The 21,240-nt window shown below is 42.4% G+C and overlaps 4 non-coding genes across 4 annotated transcripts; all 4 read left to right on the top strand.

The window, feature by feature from the left end:
- The first annotated feature begins 811 nt into the window (after positions 1-811).
- LOC133112666 (U6 spliceosomal RNA) lies at positions 812-918 on the top strand. Its single transcript, XR_009705484.1, has one exon. It is a non-coding gene; the product is annotated as a U6 spliceosomal RNA (small nuclear RNA).
- Positions 919-6,534: 5,616 nt separating this feature from the next.
- On the top strand, positions 6,535-6,641 carry LOC133112665 (U6 spliceosomal RNA). The gene has a single exon (XR_009705483.1). It is a non-coding gene; the product is annotated as a U6 spliceosomal RNA (small nuclear RNA).
- A 5,607-nt stretch (positions 6,642-12,248) lies between these two features.
- LOC133112664 (U6 spliceosomal RNA) lies at positions 12,249-12,355 on the top strand. The gene has a single exon (XR_009705482.1). It is a non-coding gene; the product is annotated as a U6 spliceosomal RNA (small nuclear RNA).
- A 5,617-nt stretch (positions 12,356-17,972) lies between these two features.
- On the top strand, positions 17,973-18,079 carry LOC133112663 (U6 spliceosomal RNA). Its single transcript, XR_009705481.1, has one exon. It is a non-coding gene; the product is annotated as a U6 spliceosomal RNA (small nuclear RNA).
- Positions 18,080-21,240: the final 3,161 nt, after the last annotated feature.

The raw sequence follows: 21,240 nt of genomic DNA, 5'->3' as shown, positions 1-21,240 counted from the left end.
CTCAGCCTCCAGTTTCTGTTATAGTGTAAAGTACCTTTCGGGCGTACTGTATATGGTATTAAAAACCATGCAGTGTTTTTTTGTTTTTTTCTCAAGTGTCTCTATTAATTGTATGTAAACGATGTTCTTCCCATAGACTGTATCAAAGTAAGGCTCTTCCGTGCATGCACCGTCTTTTTGACGGTTTTCCCTTTTCTAGCTGGAGAGCCCTTGTGAAAGGAATGAGCCGACTGACCTCTGGTGGCAATTACTAGCAATGTACGGGGAGATCCGGAAGTACCGTATTTGAATTTGAAGATGGCGGGCTCCTTGTTTACTTTTCTTCAGATTTTACCTTTTGCTGTCAGATGGCCTGACCTTACCTATACCTAGTAATACTATTGTTTTGTTGTTGTGTTTTTTCTTTTTCTTTCAGTGTGCGATGAATCTTTCAAGCATGTTCAGCTGATGGTGACTGAGATGAGGACAGCATGCAGCGGACAGGCTGGAGGTGGTGACAGTGCAGTTCTTTGTGAGGGTGCAGCCAATAGCAGGATCGAGGCAGTCGGCTGCATAAGTCGGCAGCGCACATCCGTGGACTCCATTTGCCTGCCTCGGAGGGACATTGATGTCTAAATGTGTTCAGCTCAACATGAGAGGTTGTGTTTGATAAACCTCCTGATGCAGATTTGTCTTGTTTGTAAGTGCTGCCAGTTTAGGCTGTCCTTACGAGGCACACACGCGTGCTATGCATGCTTTCGCACTCAGTCCATGACTGCGAACCATGGCCAGAACCCGCCCCTTAGGTAGCGCAGGCTCAGGTAGGTCTCTTGTGCTCGCTCCGGCAGCACATATACTAAAATTGGAACGATACAGAGAAGATTAGCATGGCCCCTGCGCAAGGATGACACGCAAATTCGTGAAGCGTTCCATATTTTTAACCTTACCTGCGCACCAGTTGATATTTTCATGCCTAACCTGAGCTCTGGGTAACATTTTTTGTGAAGCGGTGCATATTTTGTGCCTTGCCTGAGGTCCAGGTAACATTTATTGGTGATTCTGTGCCTTACCTGAGCTCCAGGGTAACATGTTTTGTGATTTTTGTAAAACAGAAAGTTCTATTTTCATTTATACAAGCTGCTGTCCGGGTGTACCTAATAAAGTGGTCACCGAGTGTCCACTAACTCTGCTCGAGGGCAGAGGCTATTGTGACATCACAGGCTATTGTGACGGCACAGGAAATGGGTGGGCCAAATATTTGCATTTACAGGCTGGTGGACAGGTGTACCTAATAAAGTGGTCACTGAGTGTGTATGAACCGCTAGAGGGCAACGGCTGTTGTGATAGCACAGGCTACTGTGACGTCACGGCAAATTGGTGGTCTTAAGTACGAGTGTAGAGATAAACCTAATAAAGTGAAACTCTGTCCTATTTTAAAAATAGAATCTCCATCTCTGCCGACCTTTTTTTTTTTTTTTTTTAAATAAAATATCCATCTCGGTCCTATTTTAAAGAGTAGAACAGGTTCTCTGTATTGTTCCCATTTCAAGGAGTACAACAGGCCACTGAGGTGACTCGTCTTTGAAAAAGGCTTCATACGCCAGCGGACAAGTGCCTGGACATGGGCGGATGCTCTGCGTGAGGTGTGGTATGCTTGTGTGGCCCACTGGTGGGCCAGTAGCTGGCCATCTTCCCTCTGATCAAATAAACCCCAATTTCAAAGAGCAAGGGCTCATTTTTGGATGGTTGTTTGCTTTAGACTTGCAACTTGGCACTTTTTTCCCCCTCCGTTGATTGATGCAAATGTTTCTTTGTGCACTGCACACCACCTTGAGTGTATATTGTAAATAAAACTTTAAATGAGACGAATCGCTGTTGTCTGTTACTCTGACGACACTGAGTATCACGAGGGTATCTCCTAATATTTTGTGACTGTTCATATATCCAGGTCTAGCAAACTCGAATTCAGTTCTTGAGAATGTTTTGCTACTCATTGTCCAATTTCATTTCTTTTCCAGGCAGAAATTTTATTTGATAGTACAAAATGCAGAAAGGGAGCACCGTTGTGATTTTTAAAAATGATTATATTATTATTAATAATAATAATAATAATGACAATACAAATATGGCACAACTCGTTCACAGCAGAACATGGAGAAATGTCATGAGTACAAGAGATGGACGTGAATGGGGACCTACTTGTTGCTGCAACTAAATTCGGCAATTGTTCCAACAGTAGATAATAAACTGCCATCAAACAAAACAAGGACTGATTTGCACGTCCTCAAACTTAAACTGGAGCTATGCTGACGCCTAGTGTTAAAAGCTGAGCGTTTTTCTGCTGTTCAATATGTATGAAAATATATTTTTCACTGGCTTCTAGAGTGACTGCTATCGCGGTCACATGAGAATGATCACTGGTCTGATATTTTAATCACATAAATAAGTAGAATAAATAGAGCATGCCCATGGGAGGCATGTGTCCTGGTCTAAGATGTTCGCAGTGTCATGGTCCAAGCTGATGTCCTGCAGCGCCCGGCCCGTCTGCGACTGAGGTTCCCTGCAATGTGAGGCTGTGCACACAGGAAAAACATGCTTATCACAAGATTTATGAACATGCTATGTGACACAGAGTATTTAAAAGTAATAATAATAATAATAATAATAATAATAATAATAATAATAATAATAATAATAATTAATTTAACTTCACAGGGGCTACCAAGATGTAGTAGTTGACAGACCTAACCACAGCTAGCTAGCTACACTATACCACTGAAATGACTCACTTTTTAAAACATTTCGACAGAAATGATTAAATTGGGGGAGTAATTAGGCTGCATTATTCGTATAGTCACACGCTGAATCGAGGTATGGAGGTAGGTAGGTAGATAGCCAAGCAGCTATCCGCCTTGCAAGCCAGAGAATATTACGTTTTGTAATTAAAACGAAATGTGCGACATGCCAGCTTTGTCTTACGATATATTTCTAATGTAAAAATACATACATGATGTGTTTATACAGCTGGAAAGTTCTTTCATTCATTCGTTCTGTGTATTAACAGCAACGATAAACGTATTGAACAGCGCGAAAGCCAACTAGCTAGCCTGCTCTGACCATCGCTAACATGAAAATACAAATGATTCTTCTCATTTTAATAAAAATTTCATTAGAAAACGCATTGAAAGCTTACCTTTCACCGATGCGGGAGCAATGGCCGACGCGCCGATTTGAGTCAAAACGGAGGAAGAGCTACAATTGGCCGGCTAAACACGTGATGAATTTGGAACAAACACGTGTTCAATTTGGAACAAATCCGGCCATCTGATTGGCTGAGCCGCTTTGTCAAAGTTGGTGAAAGTTGTAAATTGGAACAAGGCACGGCCTCTGATTGGCTCCAATATTGGAACATATTGGAACATTGGAACAGAGAAGATCGGTAAAGTGGCCAAATCCATTTGACTTTTAAGAGGCCAGCCTGTAGTGCAGTGGCAAGGTCGGCGGTTCGAGCCCCGGTGTAGCTGCGATAAGATCCGCACAGCTGTTGGGCCCTTGGGGGATGCCCTTAACACCCCATTGCTCCAGGGCTGTTTCCTGCTTAGTCTAATCAGGACTTGTCGGTCGCTTTGGATAAAAGCGTCTGCTAAATAACAAATGATTATTTATTTATAGCTTGCATTGTAGCAACTAGACCTAACATCCTCAGAATGACCTACACCGTGGCACGGTGTCATTTTGTTGGGAATGTTAAATGAACCAAAATAAAGAAGAAAAAAAAAAAAAAGTGAAACAGCAAAGTTGGGTGAATTTTGTAACTTTGAGTTGCATCAGGCAAGTATATTTCTCGAGTTATCAAAATACATTAGTTGTATTGTAGACTGGTTTCCGGTTTAATTTTGTCTTTCAACCTATAGGTACAACACACATCAGGACATGTAGGTCTCTTTGGATAAAAGCGTCTGCTAAATAACAAATGATTATTTATTTATTTATTTATTTATTTATTTATTTATTCATTTATTTATTTGCTAGCATTGTGGCAACTCAACCTAACATCCTCAGGATGGCCTACACAGTGGCACGGTGTTATTTTGTTGGGAATGTAAGGTATATTTCTCGAGTTATGAAAATACATAAGTTGTATTGTAGACTGGTTTTATTTTGTCTTTGAACCTGTAGGTACACCGCACATCCCGATAGAAACACACATCAGGACTTGTCGGTAGCTTTGGATAAAAGCGTCATCCTCAGGAAGGCCTACACAGTGGCACGGTGTTATTTTGTTGAGAATGTCTGTCCTCCAGGGTCCTCGTCGCACTTCATTGTGCGTCGCTCTGGATAAGAGCGTCTGCTAAATGCCTGCAATGTAATGTAATGTAATGTGAAAAAGAAAGAACGGGAAACCGCAATGCTGTGTGAATTCTGTTGGGTGAAACATTCGCAGCATTGAAAACCATTCGCGTTTTTTCCCCTTTACATAGTTCTGAATGAAGATCAGGTATATCATTCTGAGTACAGTAAAAAATAAAATAAAAAAGGAACTTTGTACATGGGGTATATTCCAGATGTCTCATTAAAAATGCATGTCTTACGAAATTTAAAACGAAATTAGATTGAAGGCTTCACAATAGCCCACAGTCTTGTCCCGGAGGCTAGAACCTAAAGGCATATGGTGATGCAGCGTCTTTTGGTTATTACTGCTCTAGCCTTTGGAATAGCCTGCCGATGGGTCTTCGCGACTCCAAATCCGTAGACATTTTAAAAAGAAATCGTAAGACACACCCTGTTGTAGTTCTGTCTGTAACGTGGTACACAAATAAAGTTTTGCGTAGCCACGCCTGTATTTGCACTCGGCCTACACGGGCAGATGGCTTCGTCGCCTACGGGAGATAATATTGTATTTTTCCAAATAGTTTCACTTGTTTCAGTTCGGTGCAATATGGACGCGTGCTCACATAAAACAGTGCTACTGCGGCCGGACGTCTCTCGGGTAAGGTTGCCTGCTGTAGGCGGTCCGCATGTCACGTTAACTTGGTGTGGAATCAACTTGTTCGCTTGCTAGCTAACGACTGGTGGCCATAGTCCTTCGCCTCCGCGTCGTACAGTAACCCCCTTGTTAACAAGATTATTCCTGATACACGTCGTAAATACAGTCGTGTAGGCTATTTATTGCATTTTCTGGAAGGCTTGGCTGCTGTGCGAGGATTATCCAGCTACTGAGCAAACTGTTTCCACGTGCTAGGCCGGCTATAGCTAGCTCGTTTGCTACCTTGGCGAGGCGATGTAATTTAGTGCTCCGGTGCCTCGCTTATTGTATGTGTCTGGCCATTTTGCATGCTTAGAGATTGGGGAAGTAGATGAGAAGCACCGTACGTGGCACAGGTAAAGACAATTGTCACAACATTTTCAGAGGCCATGCTGGAAAACGTGGCATTTCCCCCACGTAGGCCCAGCGGACGCCAAAAGTCGCCGTGTTAAGTTAGCCTACACCACAGAAGTAAATAATCGTGTGCCATAGTGGCTAGCTAACGAAAACGACAACGCAGAAGAACCACTCAGCTTGCTTTGGTTGGATATACACACACGGCAGTCTGCTGAGTGGTCAAAGAGGGAATGCTGCTTTCCACGTTTGTTTTGAGCAAACACTCGTGTTTCGAAGAACTCGTTTCCTCCGCGTTTTCGTCCTTTTTAGTGAATTTCGAGTGCTTACTCTAAATTAACTTTTGATGAATTGCCTTGAAAAACTCAGCCTCCAGTTTCTGTTATAGTGTAAAGTACCTTTCGGGCGTACTGTATATGGTATTAAAAACCATGCAGTGTTTTTTTGTTTTTTTCTCAAGTGTCTCTATTAATTGTATGTAAACGATGTTCTTCCCATAGACTGTATCAAAGTAAGGCTCTTCCGTGCATGCACCGTCTTTTTGACGGTTTTCCCTTTTCTAGCTGGAGAGCCCTTGTGAAAGGAATGAGCCGACTGACCTCTGGTGGCAATTACTAGCAATGTACGGGGAGATCCGGAAGTACCGTATTTGAATTTGAAGATGGCGGGCTCCTTGTTTACTTTTCTTCAGATTTTACCTTTTGCTGTCAGATGGCCTGACCTTACCTATACCTAGTAATACTATTGTTTTGTTGTTGTGTTTTTTCTTTTTCTTTCAGTGTGCGATGAATCTTTCAAGCATGTTCAGCTGATGGTGACTGAGATGAGGACAGCATGCAGCGGACAGGCTGGAGGTGGTGACAGTGCAGTTCTTTGTGAGGGTGCAGCCAATAGCAGGATCGAGGCAGTCGGCTGCATAAGTCGGCAGCGCACATCCGTGGACTCCATTTGCCTGCCTCGGAGGGACATTGATGTCTAAATGTGTTCAGCTCAACATGAGAGGTTGTGTTTGATAAACCTCCTGATGCAGATTTGTCTTGTTTGTAAGTGCTGCCAGTTTAGGCTGTCCTTACGAGGCACACACGCGTGCTATGCATGCTTTCGCACTCAGTCCATGACTGCGAACCATGGCCAGAACCCGCCCCTTAGGTAGCGCAGGCTCAGGTAGGTCTCTTGTGCTCGCTCCGGCAGCACATATACTAAAATTGGAACGATACAGAGAAGATTAGCATGGCCCCTGCGCAAGGATGACACGCAAATTCGTGAAGCGTTCCATATTTTTAACCTTACCTGCGCACCAGTTGATATTTTCATGCCTAACCTGAGCTCTGGGTAACATTTTTTGTGAAGCGGTGCATATTTTGTGCCTTGCCTGAGGTCCAGGTAACATTTATTGGTGATTCTGTGCCTTACCTGAGCTCCAGGGTAACATGTTTTGTGATTTTTGTAAAACAGAAAGTTCTATTTTCATTTATACAAGCTGCTGTGCGGGTGTACCTAATAAAGTGGTCACCGAGTGTCCACTAACTCTGCTCGAGGGCAGAGGCTATTGTGACATCACAGGCTATTGTGACGGCACAGGAAATGGGTGGGCCAAATATTTGCATTTACAGGCTGGTGGACAGGTGTACCTAATAAAGTGGTCACTGAGTGTGTATGAACCGCTAGAGGGCAACGGCTGTTGTGATAGCACAGGCTACTGTGACGTCACGGCAAATTGGTGGTCTTAAGTACGAGTGTAGAGATAAACCTAATAAAGTGAAACTCTGTCCTATTTTAAAAATAGAATCTCCATCTCTGCCGACCTTTTTTTTTTTTTTTTTTAAATAAAATATCCATCTCGGTCCTATTTTAAAGAGTAGAACAGGTTCTCTGTATTGTTCCCATTTCAAGGAGTACAACAGGCCACTGAGGTGACTCGTCTTTGAAAAAGGCTTCATACGCCAGCGGACAAGTGCCTGGACATGGGCGGATGCTCTGCGTGAGGTGTGGTATGCTTGTGTGGCCCACTGGTGGGCCAGTAGCTGGCCATCTTCCCTCTGATCAAATAAACCCCAATTTCAAAGAGCAAGGGCTCATTTTTGGATGGTTGTTTGCTTTAGACTTGCAACTTGGCACTTTTTTCCCCCTCCGTTGATTGATGCAAATGTTTCTTTGTGCACTGCACACCACTTTGAGTGTATATTGTAAATAAAACTTTAAATGAGACGAATCGCTGTTGTCTGTTACTCTGACGACACTGAGTATCACGAGGGTATCTCCTAATATTTTGTGACTGTTCATATATCCAGGTCTAGCAAACTCGAATTCAGTTCTTGAGAATGTTTTGCTACTCATTGTCCAATTTCATTTCTTTTCCAGGCAGAAATTTTATTTGATAGTACAAAATGCAGAAAGGGAGCACCGTTGTGATTTTTAAAAATGATTATATTATTATTAATAATAATAATAATAATGACAATACAAATATGGCACAACTCGTTCACAGCAGAACATGGAGAAATGTCATGAGTACAAGAGATGGACGTGAATGGGGACCTACTTGTTGCTGCAACTAAATTCGGCAATTGTTCCAACAGTAGATAATAAACTGCCATCAAACAAAACAAGGACTGATTTGCACGTCCTCAAACTTAAACTGGAGCTATGCTGACGCCTAGTGTTAAAAGCTGAGCGTTTTTCTGCTGTTCAATATGTATGAAAATATATTTTTCACTGGCTTCTAGAGTGACTGCTATCGCGGTCACATGAGAATGATCACTGGTCTGATATTTTAATCACATAAATAAGTAGAATAAATGGAGCATGCCCATGGGAGGCATGTGTCCTGGTCTAAGATGTTCGCAGTGTCATGGTCCAAGCTGATGTCCTGCAGCGCCCGGCCCGTCTGCGACTGAGGTTCCCTGCAATGTGAGGCTGTGCACACAGGAAAAACATGCTTATCACAAGATTTATGAACATGCTATGTGACACAGAGTATTTAAAAGTAATAATAATAATAATAATAATAATAATAATAATAATAATAATAATTAATTTAACTTCACAGGGGCTACCAAGATGTAGTAGTTGACAGACCTAACCACAGCTAGCTAGCTACACTATACCACTGAAATGACTCACTTTTTAAAACATTTCGACAGAAATGATTAAATTGGGGGAGTAATTAGGCTGCATTATTCGTATAGTCACACGCTGAATCGAGGTATGGAGGTAGGTAGGTAGATAGCCAAGCAGCTATCCGCCTTGCAAGCCAGAGAATATTACGTTTTGTAATTAAAACGAAATGTGCGACATGCCAGCTTTGTCTTACGATATATTTCTAATGTAAAAATACATACATGATGTGTTTATACAGCTGGAAAGTTCTTTCATTCATTCGTTCTGTGTATTAACAGCAACGATAAACGTATTGAACAGCGCGAAAGCCAACTAGCTAGCCTGCTCTGACCATCGCTAACATGAAAATACAAATGATTCTTCTCATTTTAATAAAAATTTCATTAGAAAACGCATTGAAAGCTTACCTTTCACCGATGCGGGAGCAATGGCCGACGCGCCGATTTGAGTCAAAACGGAGGAAGAGCTACAATTGGCCGGCTAAACACGTGATGAATTTGGAACAAACACGTGTTCAATTTGGAACAAATCCGGCCATCTGATTGGCTGAGCCGCTTTGTCAAAGTTGGTGAAAGTTGTAAATTGGAACAAGGCACGGCCTCTGATTGGCTCCAATATTGGAACATATTGGAACATTGGAACAGAGAAGATCGGTAAAGTGGCCAAATCCATTTGACTTTTAAGAGGCCAGCCTGTAGTGCAGTGGCAAGGTCGGCGGTTCGAGCCCCGGTGTAGCTGCGATAAGATCCGCACAGCTGTTGGGCCCTTGGGGGATGCCCTTAACACCCCATTGCTCCAGGGCTGTTTCCTGCTTAGTCTAATCAGGACTTGTCGGTCGCTTTGGATAAAAGCGTCTGCTAAATAACAAATGATTATTTATTTATAGCTTGCATTGTAGCAACTAGACCTAACATCCTCAGAATGACCTACACCGTGGCACGGTGTCATTTTGTTGGGAATGTTAAATGAACCAAAATAAAGAAGAAAAAAAAAAAAAAGTGAAACAGCAAAGTTGGGTGAATTTTGTAACTTTGAGTTGCATCAGGCAAGTATATTTCTCGAGTTATCAAAATACATTAGTTGTATTGTAGACTGGTTTCCGGTTTAATTTTGTCTTTCAACCTATAGGTACAACACACATCAGGACATGTAGGTCTCTTTGGATAAAAGCGTCTGCTAAATAACAAATGATTATTTATTTATTTATTTATTTATTTATTTATTTATTCATTTATTTATTTGCTAGCATTGTGGCAACTCAACCTAACATCCTCAGGATGGCCTACACAGTGGCACGGTGTTATTTTGTTGGGAATGTAAGGTATATTTCTCGAGTTATGAAAATACATAAGTTGTATTGTAGACTGGTTTTATTTTGTCTTTGAACCTGTAGGTACACCGCACATCCCGATAGAAACACACATCAGGACTTGTCGGTAGCTTTGGATAAAAGCGTCATCCTCAGGAAGGCCTACACAGTGGCACGGTGTTATTTTGTTGAGAATGTCTGTCCTCCAGGGTCCTCGTCGCACTTCATTGTGCGTCGCTCTGGATAAGAGCGTCTGCTAAATGCCTGCAATGTAATGTAATGTAATGTGAAAAAGAAAGAACGGGAAACCGCAATGCTGTGTGAATTCTGTTGGGTGAAACATTCGCAGCATTGAAAACCATTCGCGTTTTTTCCCCTTTACATAGTTCTGAATGAAGATCAGGTATATCATTCTGAGTACAGTAAAAAATAAAATAAAAAAGGAACTTTGTACATGGGGTATATTCCAGATGTCTCATTAAAAATGCATGTCTTACGAAATTTAAAACGAAATTAGATTGAAGGCTTCACAATAGCCCACAGTCTTGTCCCGGAGGCTAGAACCTAAAGGCATATGGTGATGCAGCGTCTTTTGGTTATTACTGCTCTAGCCTTTGGAATAGCCTGCCGATGGGTCTTCGCGACTCCAAATCCGTAGACATTTTAAAAAGAAATCGTAAGACACACCCTGTTGTAGTTCTGTCTGTAACGTGGTACACAAATAAAGTTTTGCGTAGCCACGCCTGTATTTGCACTCGGCCTACACGGGCAGATGGCTTCGTCGCCTACGGGAGATAATATTGTATTTTTCCAAATAGTTTCACTTGTTTCAGTTCGGTGCAATATGGACGCGTGCTCACATAAAACAGTGCTACTGCGGCCGGACGTCTCTCGGGTAAGGTTGCCTGCTGTAGGCGGTCCGCATGTCACGTTAACTTGGTGTGGAATCAACTTGTTCGCTTGCTAGCTAACGACTGGTGGCCATAGTCCTTCGCCTCCGCGTCGTACAGTAACCCCCTTGTTAACAAGATTATTCCTGATACACGTCGTAAATACAGTCGTGTAGGCTATTTATTGCATTTTCTGGAAGGCTTGGCTGCTGTGCGAGGATTATCCAGCTACTGAGCAAACTGTTTCCACGTGCTAGGCCGGCTATAGCTAGCTCGTTTGCTACCTTGGCGAGGCGATGTAATTTAGTGCTCCGGTGCCTCGCTTATTGTATGTGTCTGGCCATTTTGCATGCTTAGAGATTGGGGAAGTAGATGAGAAGCACCGTACGTGGCACAGGTAAAGACAATTGTCACAACATTTTCAGAGGCCATGCTGGAAAACGTGGCATTTCCCCCACGTAGGCCCAGCGGACGCCAAAAGTCGCCGTGTTAAGTTAGCCTACACCACAGAAGTAAATAATCGTGTGCCATAGTGGCTAGCTAACGAAAACGACAACGCAGAAGAACCACTCAGCTTGCTTTGGTTGGATATACACACACGGCAGTCTGCTGAGTGGTCAAAGAGGGAATGCTGCTTTCCACGTTTGTTTTGAGCAAACACTCGTGTTTCGAAGAACTCGTTTCCTCCGCGTTTTCGTCCTTTTTAGTGAATTTCGAGTGCTTACTCTAAATTAACTTTTGATGAATTGCCTTGAAAAACTCAGCCTCCAGTTTCTGTTATAGTGTAAAGTACCTTTCGGGCGTACTGTATATGGTATTAAAAACCATGCAGTGTTTTTTTGTTTTTTTCTCAAGTGTCTCTATTAATTGTATGTAAACGATGTTCTTCCCATAGACTGTATCAAAGTAAGGCTCTTCCGTGCATGCACCGTCTTTTTGACGGTTTTCCCTTTTCTAGCTGGAGAGCCCTTGTGAAAGGAATGAGCCGACTGACCTCTGGTGGCAATTACTAGCAATGTACGGGGAGATCCGGAAGTACCGTATTTGAATTTGAAGATGGCGGGCTCCTTGTTTACTTTTCTTCAGATTTTACCTTTTGCTGTCAGATGGCCTGACCTTACCTATACCTAGTAATACTATTGTTTTGTTGTTGTGTTTTTTCTTTTTCTTTCAGTGTGCGATGAATCTTTCAAGCATGTTCAGCTGATGGTGACTGAGATGAGGACAGCATGCAGCGGACAGGCTGGAGGTGGTGACAGTGCAGTTCTTTGTGAGGGTGCAGCCAATAGCAGGATCGAGGCAGTCGGCTGCATAAGTCGGCAGCGCACATCCGTGGACTCCATTTGCCTGCCTCGGAGGGACATTGATGTCTAAATGTGTTCAGCTCAACATGAGAGGTTGTGTTTGATAAACCTCCTGATGCAGATTTGTCTTGTTTGTAAGTGCTGCCAGTTTAGGCTGTCCTTACGAGGCACACACGCGTGCTATGCATGCTTTCGCACTCAGTCCATGACTGCGAACCATGGCCAGAACCCGCCCCTTAGGTAGCGCAGGCTCAGGTAGGTCTCTTGTGCTCGCTCCGGCAGCACATATACTAAAATTGGAACGATACAGAGAAGATTAGCATGGCCCCTGCGCAAGGATGACACGCAAATTCGTGAAGCGTTCCATATTTTTAACCTTACCTGCGCACCAGTTGATATTTTCATGCCTAACCTGAGCTCTGGGTAACATTTTTTGTGAAGCGGTGCATATTTTGTGCCTTGCCTGAGGTCCAGGTAACATTTATTGGTGATTCTGTGCCTTACCTGAGCTCCAGGGTAACATGTTTTGTGATTTTTGTAAAACAGAAAGTTCTATTTTCATTTATACAAGCTGCTGTCCGGGTGTACCTAATAAAGTGGTCACCGAGTGTCCACTAACTCTGCTCGAGGGCAGAGGCTATTGTGACATCACAGGCTATTGTGACGGCACAGGAAATGGGTGGGCCAAATATTTGCATTTACAGGCTGGTGGACAGGTGTACCTAATAAAGTGGTCACTGAGTGTGTATGAACCGCTAGAGGGCAACGGCTGTTGTGATAGCACAGGCTACTGTGACGTCACGGCAAATTGGTGGTCTTAAGTACGAGTGTAGAGATAAACCTAATAAAGTGAAACTCTGTCCTATTTTAAAAATAGAATCTCCATCTCTGCCGACCTTTTTTTTTTTTTTTTTAAATAAAATATCCATCTCGGTCCTATTTTAAAGAGTAGAACAGGTTCTCTGTATTGTTCCCATTTCAAGGAGTACAACAGGCCACTGAGGTGACTCGTCTTTGAAAAAGGCTTCATACGCCAGCGGACAAGTGCCTGGACATGGGCGGATGCTCTGCGTGAGGTGTGGTATGCTTGTGTGGCCCACTGGTGGGCCAGTAGCTGGCCATCTTCCCTCTGATCAAATAAACCCCAATTTCAAAGAGCAAGGGCTCATTTTTGGATGGTTGTTTGCTTTAGACTTGCAACTTGGCACTTTTTTCCCCCTCCGTTGATTGATGCAAATGTTTCTTTGTGCACTGCACACCACCTTGAGTGTATATTGTAAATAAAACTTTAAATGAGACGAATCGCTGTTGTCTGTTACTCTGACGACACTGAGTATCACGAGGGTATCTCCTAATATTTTGTGACTGTTCATATATCCAGGTCTAGCAAACTCGAATTCAGTTCTTGAGAATGTTTTGCTACTCATTGTCCAATTTCATTTCTTTTCCAGGCAGAAATTTTATTTGATAGTACAAAATGCAGAAAGGGAGCACCGTTGTGATTTTTAAAAATGATTATATTATTATTAATAATAATAATAATAATAATAATAATGACAATACAAATATGGCACAACTCGTTCACAGCAGAACATGGAGAAATGTCATGAGTACAAGAGATGGACGTGAATGGGGACCTACTTGTTGCTGCAACTAAATTCGGCAATTGTTCCAACAGTAGATAATAAACTGCCATCAAACAAAACAAGGACTGATTTGCACGTCCTCAAACTTAAACTGGAGCTATGCTGACGCCTAGTGTTAAAAGCTGAGCGTTTTTCTGCTGTTCAATATGTATGAAAATATATTTTTCACTGGCTTCTAGAGTGACTGCTATCGCGGTCACATGAGAATGATCACTGGTCTGATATTTTAATCACATAAATAAGTAGAATAAATGGAGCATGCCCATGGGAGGCATGTGTCCTGGTCTAAGATGTTCGCAGTGTCATGGTCCAAGCTGATGTCCTGCAGCGCCCGGCCCGTCTGCGACTGAGGTTCCCTGCAATGTGAGGCTGTGCACACAGGAAAAACATGCTTATCACAAGATTTATGAACATGCTATGTGACACAGAGTATTTAAAAGTAATAATAATAATAATAATAATAATAATAATAATAATAATTAATTTAACTTCACAGGGGCTACCAAGATGTAGTAGTTGACAGACCTAACCACAGCTAGCTAGCTACACTATACCACTGAAATGACTCACTTTTTAAAACATTTCGACAGAAATGATTAAATTGGGGGAGTAATTAGGCTGCATTATTCGTATAGTCACACGCTGAATCGAGGTATGGAGGTAGGTAGGTAGATAGCCAAGCAGCTATCCGCCTTGCAAGCCAGAGAATATTACGTTTTGTAATTAAAACGAAATGTGCGACATGCCAGCTTTGTCTTACGATATATTTCTAATGTAAAAATACGTACATGATGTGTTTATACAGCTGGAAAGTTCTTTCATTCATTCGTTCTGTGTATTAACAGCAACGATAAACGTATTGAACAGCGCGAAAGCCAACTAGCTAGCCTGCTCTGACCATCGCTAACATGAAAATACAAATGATTCTTCTCATTTTAATAAAAATTTCATTAGAAAACGCATTGAAAGCTTACCTTTCACCGATGCGGGAGCAATGGCCGACGCGCCGATTTGAGTCAAAACGGAGGAAGAGCTACAATTGGCCGGCTAAACACGTGATGAATTTGGAACAAACACGTGTTCAATTTGGAACAAATCCGGCCATCTGATTGGCTGAGCCGCTTTGTCAAAGTTGGTGAAAGTTGTAAATTGGAACAAGGCACGGCCTCTGATTGGCTCCAATATTGGAACATATTGGAACATTGGAACAGAGAAGATCGGTAAAGTGGCCAAATCCATTTGACTTTTAAGAGGCCAGCCTGTAGTGCAGTGGCAAGGTCGGCGGTTCGAGCCCCGGTGTAGCTGCGATAAGATCCGCACAGCTGTTGGGCCCTTGGGGGATGCCCTTAACACCCCATTGCTCCAGGGCTGTTTCCTGCTTAGTCTAATCAGGACTTGTCGGTCGCTTTGGATAAAAGCGTCTGCTAAATAACAAATGATTATTTATTTATAGCTTGCATTGTAGCAACTAGACCTAACATCCTCAGAATGACCTACACCGTGGCACGGTGTCATTTTGTTGGGAATGTTAAATGAACCAAAATAAAGAAGAAGAAAAAAAAAAAGTGAAACAGCAAAGTTGGGTGAATTTTGTAACTTTGAGTTGCATCAGGCAAGTATATTTCTCGAGTTATCAAAATACATTAGTTGTATTGTAGACTGGTTTCCGGTTTAATTTTGTCTTTCAACCTATAGGTACAACACACATCAGGACATGTAGGTCTCTTTGGATAAAAGCGTCTGCTAAATAACAAATGATTATTTATTTATTTATTTATTTATTTATTCATTTATTTATTTATTTATTTATTTATTTGCTAGCATTGTGGCAACTCAACCTAACATCCTCAGGATGGCCTACACAGTGGCACGGTGTTATTTTGTTGGGAATGTAAGGTATATTTCTCGAGTTATGAAAATACATAAGTTGTATTGTAGACTGGTTTTATTTTGTCTTTGAACCTGTAGGTACACCGCACATCCCGATAGAAACACACATCAGGACTTGTCGGTAGCTTTGGATAAAAGCGTCATCCTCAGGAAGGCCTACACAGTGGCACGGTGTTATTTTGTTGAGAATGTCTGTCCTCCAGGGTCCTCGTCGCACTTCATTGTGCGTCGCTCTGGATAAGAGCGTCTGCTAAATGCCTGCAATGTAATGTAATGTAATGTGAAAAAGAAAGAACGGGAAACCGCAATGCTGTGTGAATTCTGTTGGGTGAAACATTCGCAGCATTGAAAACCATTCGCGTTTTTTCCCCTTTACATAGTTCTGAATGAAGATCAGGTATATCATTCTGAGTACAGTAAAAAATAAAATAAAAAAGGAACTTTGTACATGGGGTATATTCCAGATGTCTCATTAAAAATGCATGTCTTACGAAATTTAAAACGAAATTAGATTGAAGGCTTCACAATAGCCCACAGTCTTGTCCCGGAGGCTAGAACCTAAAGGCATATGGTGATGCAGCGTCTTTTGGTTATTACTGCTCTAGCCTTTGGAATAGCCTGCCGATGGGTCTTCGCGACTCCAAATCCGTAGACATTTTAAAAAGAAATCGTAAGACACACCCTGTTGTAGTTCTGTCTGTAACGTGGTACACAAATAAAGTTTTGCGTAGCCACGCCTGTATTTGCACTCGGCCTACACGGACAGATGGCTTCGTCGCCTACGGGAGATAATATTGTATTTTTCCAAATAGTTTCACTTGTTTCAGTTCGGTGCAATATGGACGCGTGCTCACATAAAACAGTGCTACTGCGGCCGGACGTCTCTCGGGTAAGGTTGCCTGCTGTAGGCGGTCCGCATGTCACGTTAACTTGGTGTGGAATCAACTTGTTCGCTTGCTAGCTAACGACTGGTGGCCATAGTCCTTCGCCTCCGCGTCGTACAGTAACCCCCTTGTTAACAAGATTATTCCTGATACACGTCGTAAATACAGTCGTGTAGGCTATTTATTGCATTTTCTGGAAGGCTTGGCTGCTGTGCGAGGATTATCCAGCTACTGAGCAAACTGTTTCCACGTGCTAGGCCGGCTATAGCTAGCTCGTTTGCTACCTTGGCGAGGCGATGTAATTTAGTGCTCCGGTGCCTCGCTTATTGTATGTGTCTGGCCATTTTGCATGCTTAGAGATTGGGGAAGTAGATGAGAAGCACCGTACGTGGCACAGGTAAAGACAATTGTCACAACATTTTCAGAGGCCATGCTGGAAAACGTGGCATTTCCCCCACGTAGGCCCAGCGGACGCCAAAAGTCGCCGTGTTAAGTTAGCCTACACCACAGAAGTAAATAATCGTGTGCCATAGTGGCTAGCTAACGAAAACGACAACGCAGAAGAACCACTCAGCTTGCTTTGGTTGGATATACACACACGGCAGTCTGCTGAGTGGTCAAAGAGGGAATGCTGCTTTCCACGTTTGTTTTGAGCAAACACTCGTGTTTCGAAGAACTCGTTTCCTCCGCGTTTTCGTCCTTTTTAGTGAATTTCGAGTGCTTACTCTAAATTAACTTTTGATGAATTGCCTTGAAAAACTCAGCCTCCAGTTTCTGTTATAGTGTAAAGTACCTTTCGGGCGTACTGTATATGGTATTAAAAACCATGCAGTGTTTTTTTGTTTTTTTCTCAAGTGTCTCTATTAATTGTATGTAAACGATGTTCTTCCCATAGACTGTATCAAAGTAAGGCTCTTCCGTGCATGCACCGTCTTTTTGACGGTTTTCCCTTTTCTAGCTGGAGAGCCCTTGTGAAAGGAATGAGCCGACTGACCTCTGGTGGCAATTACTAGCAATGTACGGGGAGATCCGGAAGTACCGTATTTGAATTTGAAGATGGCGGGCTCCTTGTTTACTTTTCTTCAGATTTTACCTTTTGCTGTCAGATGGCCTGACCTTACCTATACCTAGTAATACTATTGTTTTGTTGTTGTGTTTTTTCTTTTTCTTTCAGTGTGCGATGAATCTTTCAAGCATGTTCAGCTGATGGTGACTGAGATGAGGACAGCATGCAGCGGACAGGCTGGAGGTGGTGACAGTGCAGTTCTTTGTGAGGGTGCAGCCAATAGCAGGATCGAGGCAGTCGGCTGCATAAGTCGGCAGCGCACATCCGTGGACTCCATTTGCCTGCCTCGGAGGGACATTGATGTCTAAATGTGTTCAGCTCAACATGAGAGGTTGTGTTTGATAAACCTCCTGATGCAGATTTGTCTTGTTTGTAAGTGCTGCCAGTTTAGGCTGTCCTTACGAGGCACACACGCGTGCTATGCATGCTTTCGCACTCAGTCCATGACTGCGAACCATGGCCAGAACCCGCCCCTTAGGTAGCGCAGGCTCAGGTAGGTCTCTTGTGCTCGCTCCGGCAGCACATATACTAAAATTGGAACGATACAGAGAAGATTAGCATGGCCCCTGCGCAAGGATGACACGCAAATTCGTGAAGCGTTCCATATTTTTAACCTTACCTGCGCACCAGTTGATATTTTCATGCCTAACCTGAGCTCTGGGTAACATTTTTTGTGAAGCGGTGCATATTTTGTGCCTTGCCTGAGGTCCAGGTAACATTTATTGGTGATTCTGTGCCTTACCTGAGCTCCAGGGTAACATGTTTTGTGATTTTTGTAAAACAGAAAGTTCTATTTTCATTTATACAAGCTGCTGTCCGGGTGTACCTAATAAAGTGGTCACCGAGTGTCCACTAACTCTGCTCGAGGGCAGAGGCTATTGTGACATCACAGGCTATTGTGACGGCACAGGAAATGGGTGGGCCAAATATTTGCATTTACAGGCTGGTGGACAGGTGTACCTAATAAAGTGGTCACTGAGTGTGTATGAACCGCTAGAGGGCAACGGCTGTTGTGATAGCACAGGCTACTGTGACGTCACGGCAAATTGGTGGTCTTAAGTACGAGTGTAGAGATAAACCTAATAAAGTGAAACTCTGTCCTATTTTAAAAATAGAATCTCCATCTCTGCCGACCTTTTTTTTTTTTTTTTTTTAAATAAAATATCCATCTCGGTCCTATTTTAAAGAGTAGAACAGGTTCTCTGTATTGTTCCCATTTCAAGGAGTACAACAGGCCACTGAGGTGACTCGTCTTTGAAAAAGGCTTCATACGCCAGCGGACAAGTGCCTGGACATGGGCGGATGCTCTGCGTGAGGTGTGGTATGCTTGTGTGGCCCACTGGTGGGCCAGTAGCTGGCCATCTTCCCTCTGATCAAATAAACCCCAATTTCAAAGAGCAAGGGCTCATTTTTGGATGGTTGTTTGCTTTAGACTTGCAACTTGGCACTTTTTTCCCCCTCCGTTGATTGATGCAAATGTTTCTTTGTGCACTGCACACCACCTTGAGTGTATATTGGAAATAAAACTTTAAATGAGACGAATCGCTGTTGTCTGTTACTCTGACGACACTGAGTATCACGAGGGTATCTCCTAATATTTTGTGACTGTTCATATATCCAGGTCTAGCAAACTCGAATTCAGTTCTTGAGAATGTTTTGCTACTCATTGTCCAATTTCATTTCTTTTCCAGGCAGAAATTTTATTTGATAGTACAAAATGCAGAAAGGGAGCACCGTTGTGATTTTTAAAAATGATTATATTATTATTAATAATAATAATAATAATGACAATACAAATATGGCACAACTCGTTCACAGCAGAACATGGAGAAATGTCATGAGTACAAGAGATGGACGTGAATGGGGACCTACTTGTTGCTGCAACTAAATTCGGCAATTGTTCCAACAGTAGATAATAAACTGCCATCAAACAAAACAAGGACTGATTTGCACGTCCTCAAACTTAAACTGGAGCTATGCTGACGCCTAGTGTTAAAAGCTGAGCGTTTTTCTGCTGTTCAATATGTATGAAAATATATTTTTCACTGGCTTCTAGAGTGACTGCTATCGCGGTCACATGAGAATGATCACTGGTCTGATATTTTAATCACATAAATAAGTAGAATAAATGGAGCATGCCCATGGGAGGCATGTGTCCTGGTCTAAGATGTTCGCAGTGTCATGGTCCAAGCTGATGTCCTGCAGCGCCCGGCCCGTCTGCGACTGAGGTTCCCTGCAATGTGAGGCTGTGCACACAGGAAAAACATGCTTATCACAAGATTTATGAACATGCTATGTGACACAGAGTATTTAAAAGTAATAATAATAATAATAATAATAATAATAATAATTAATTTAACTTCACAGGGGCTACCAAGATGTAGTAGTTGACAGACCTAACCACAGCTAGCTAGCTACACTATACCACTGAAATGACTCACTTTTTAAAACATTTCGACAGAAATGATTAAATTGGGGGAGTAATTAGGCTGCATTATTCGTATAGTCACACGCTGAATCGAGGTATGGAGGTAGGTAGGTAGATAGCCAAGCAGCTATCCGCCTTGCAAGCCAGAGAATATTACGTTTTGTAATTAAAACGAAATGTGCGACATGCCAGCTTTGTCTTACGATATATTTCTAATGTAAAAATACATACATGATGTGTTTATACAGCTGGAAAGTTCTTTCATTCATTCGTTCTGTGTATTAACAGCAACGATAAACGTATTGAACAGCGCGAAAGCCAACTAGCTAGCCTGCTCTGACCATCGCTAACATGAAAATACAAATGATTCTTCTCATTTTAATAAAAATTTCATTAGAAAACGCATTGAAAGCTTACCTTTCACCGATGCGGGAGCAATGGCCGACGCGCCGATTTGAGTCAAAACGGAGGAAGAGCTACAATTGGCCGGCTAAACACGTGATGAATTTGGAACAAACACGTGTTCAATTTGGAACAAATCCGGCCATCTGATTGGCTGAGCCGCTTTGTCAAAGTTGGTGAAAGTTGTAAATTGGAACAAGGCACGGCCTCTGATTGGCTCCAATATTGGAACATATTGGAACATTGGAACAGAGAAGATCGGTAAAGTGGCCAAATCCATTTGACTTTTAAGAGGCCAGCCTGTAGTGCAGTGGCAAGGTCGGCGGTTCGAGCCCCGGTGTAGCTGCGATAAGATCCGCACAGCTGTTGGGCCCTTGGGGGATGCCCTTAACACCCCATTGCTCCAGGGCTGTTTCCTGCTTAGTCTAATCAGGACTTGTCGGTCGCTTTGGATAAAAGCGTCTGCTAAATAACAAATGATTATTTATTTATAGCTTGCATTGTAGCAACTAGACCTAACATCCTCAGAATGACCTACACCGTGGCACGGTGTCATTTTGTTGGGAATGTTAAATGAACCAAAATAAAGAAGAAAAAAAAAAAAAAGTGAAACAGCAAAGTTGGGTGAATTTTGTAACTTTGAGTTGCATCAGGCAAGTATATTTCTCGAGTTATCAAAATACATTAGTTGTATTGTAGACTGGTTTCCGGTTTAATTTTGTCTTTCAACCTATAGGTACAACACACATCAGGACATGTAGGTCTCTTTGGATAAAAGCGTCTGCTAAATAACAAATGATTATTTATTTATTTATTTATTTATTTATTTATTTATTCATTTATTTATTTGCTAGCATTGTGGCAACTCAACCTAACATCCTCAGGATGGCCTACACAGTGGCACGGTGTTATTTTGTTGGGAATGTAAGGTATATTTCTCGA

The sequence above is a fragment of the Conger conger genome, chromosome 15 (assembly GCF_963514075.1).
Source record: "Conger conger chromosome 15, fConCon1.1, whole genome shotgun sequence".
Taxonomy (NCBI): Eukaryota; Metazoa; Chordata; class Actinopteri; order Anguilliformes; family Congridae; genus Conger; species Conger conger.
The sequence above is the reverse complement of the archived record's forward strand: the minus strand, read 5'-3'. Positions and strand labels throughout refer to the sequence as shown.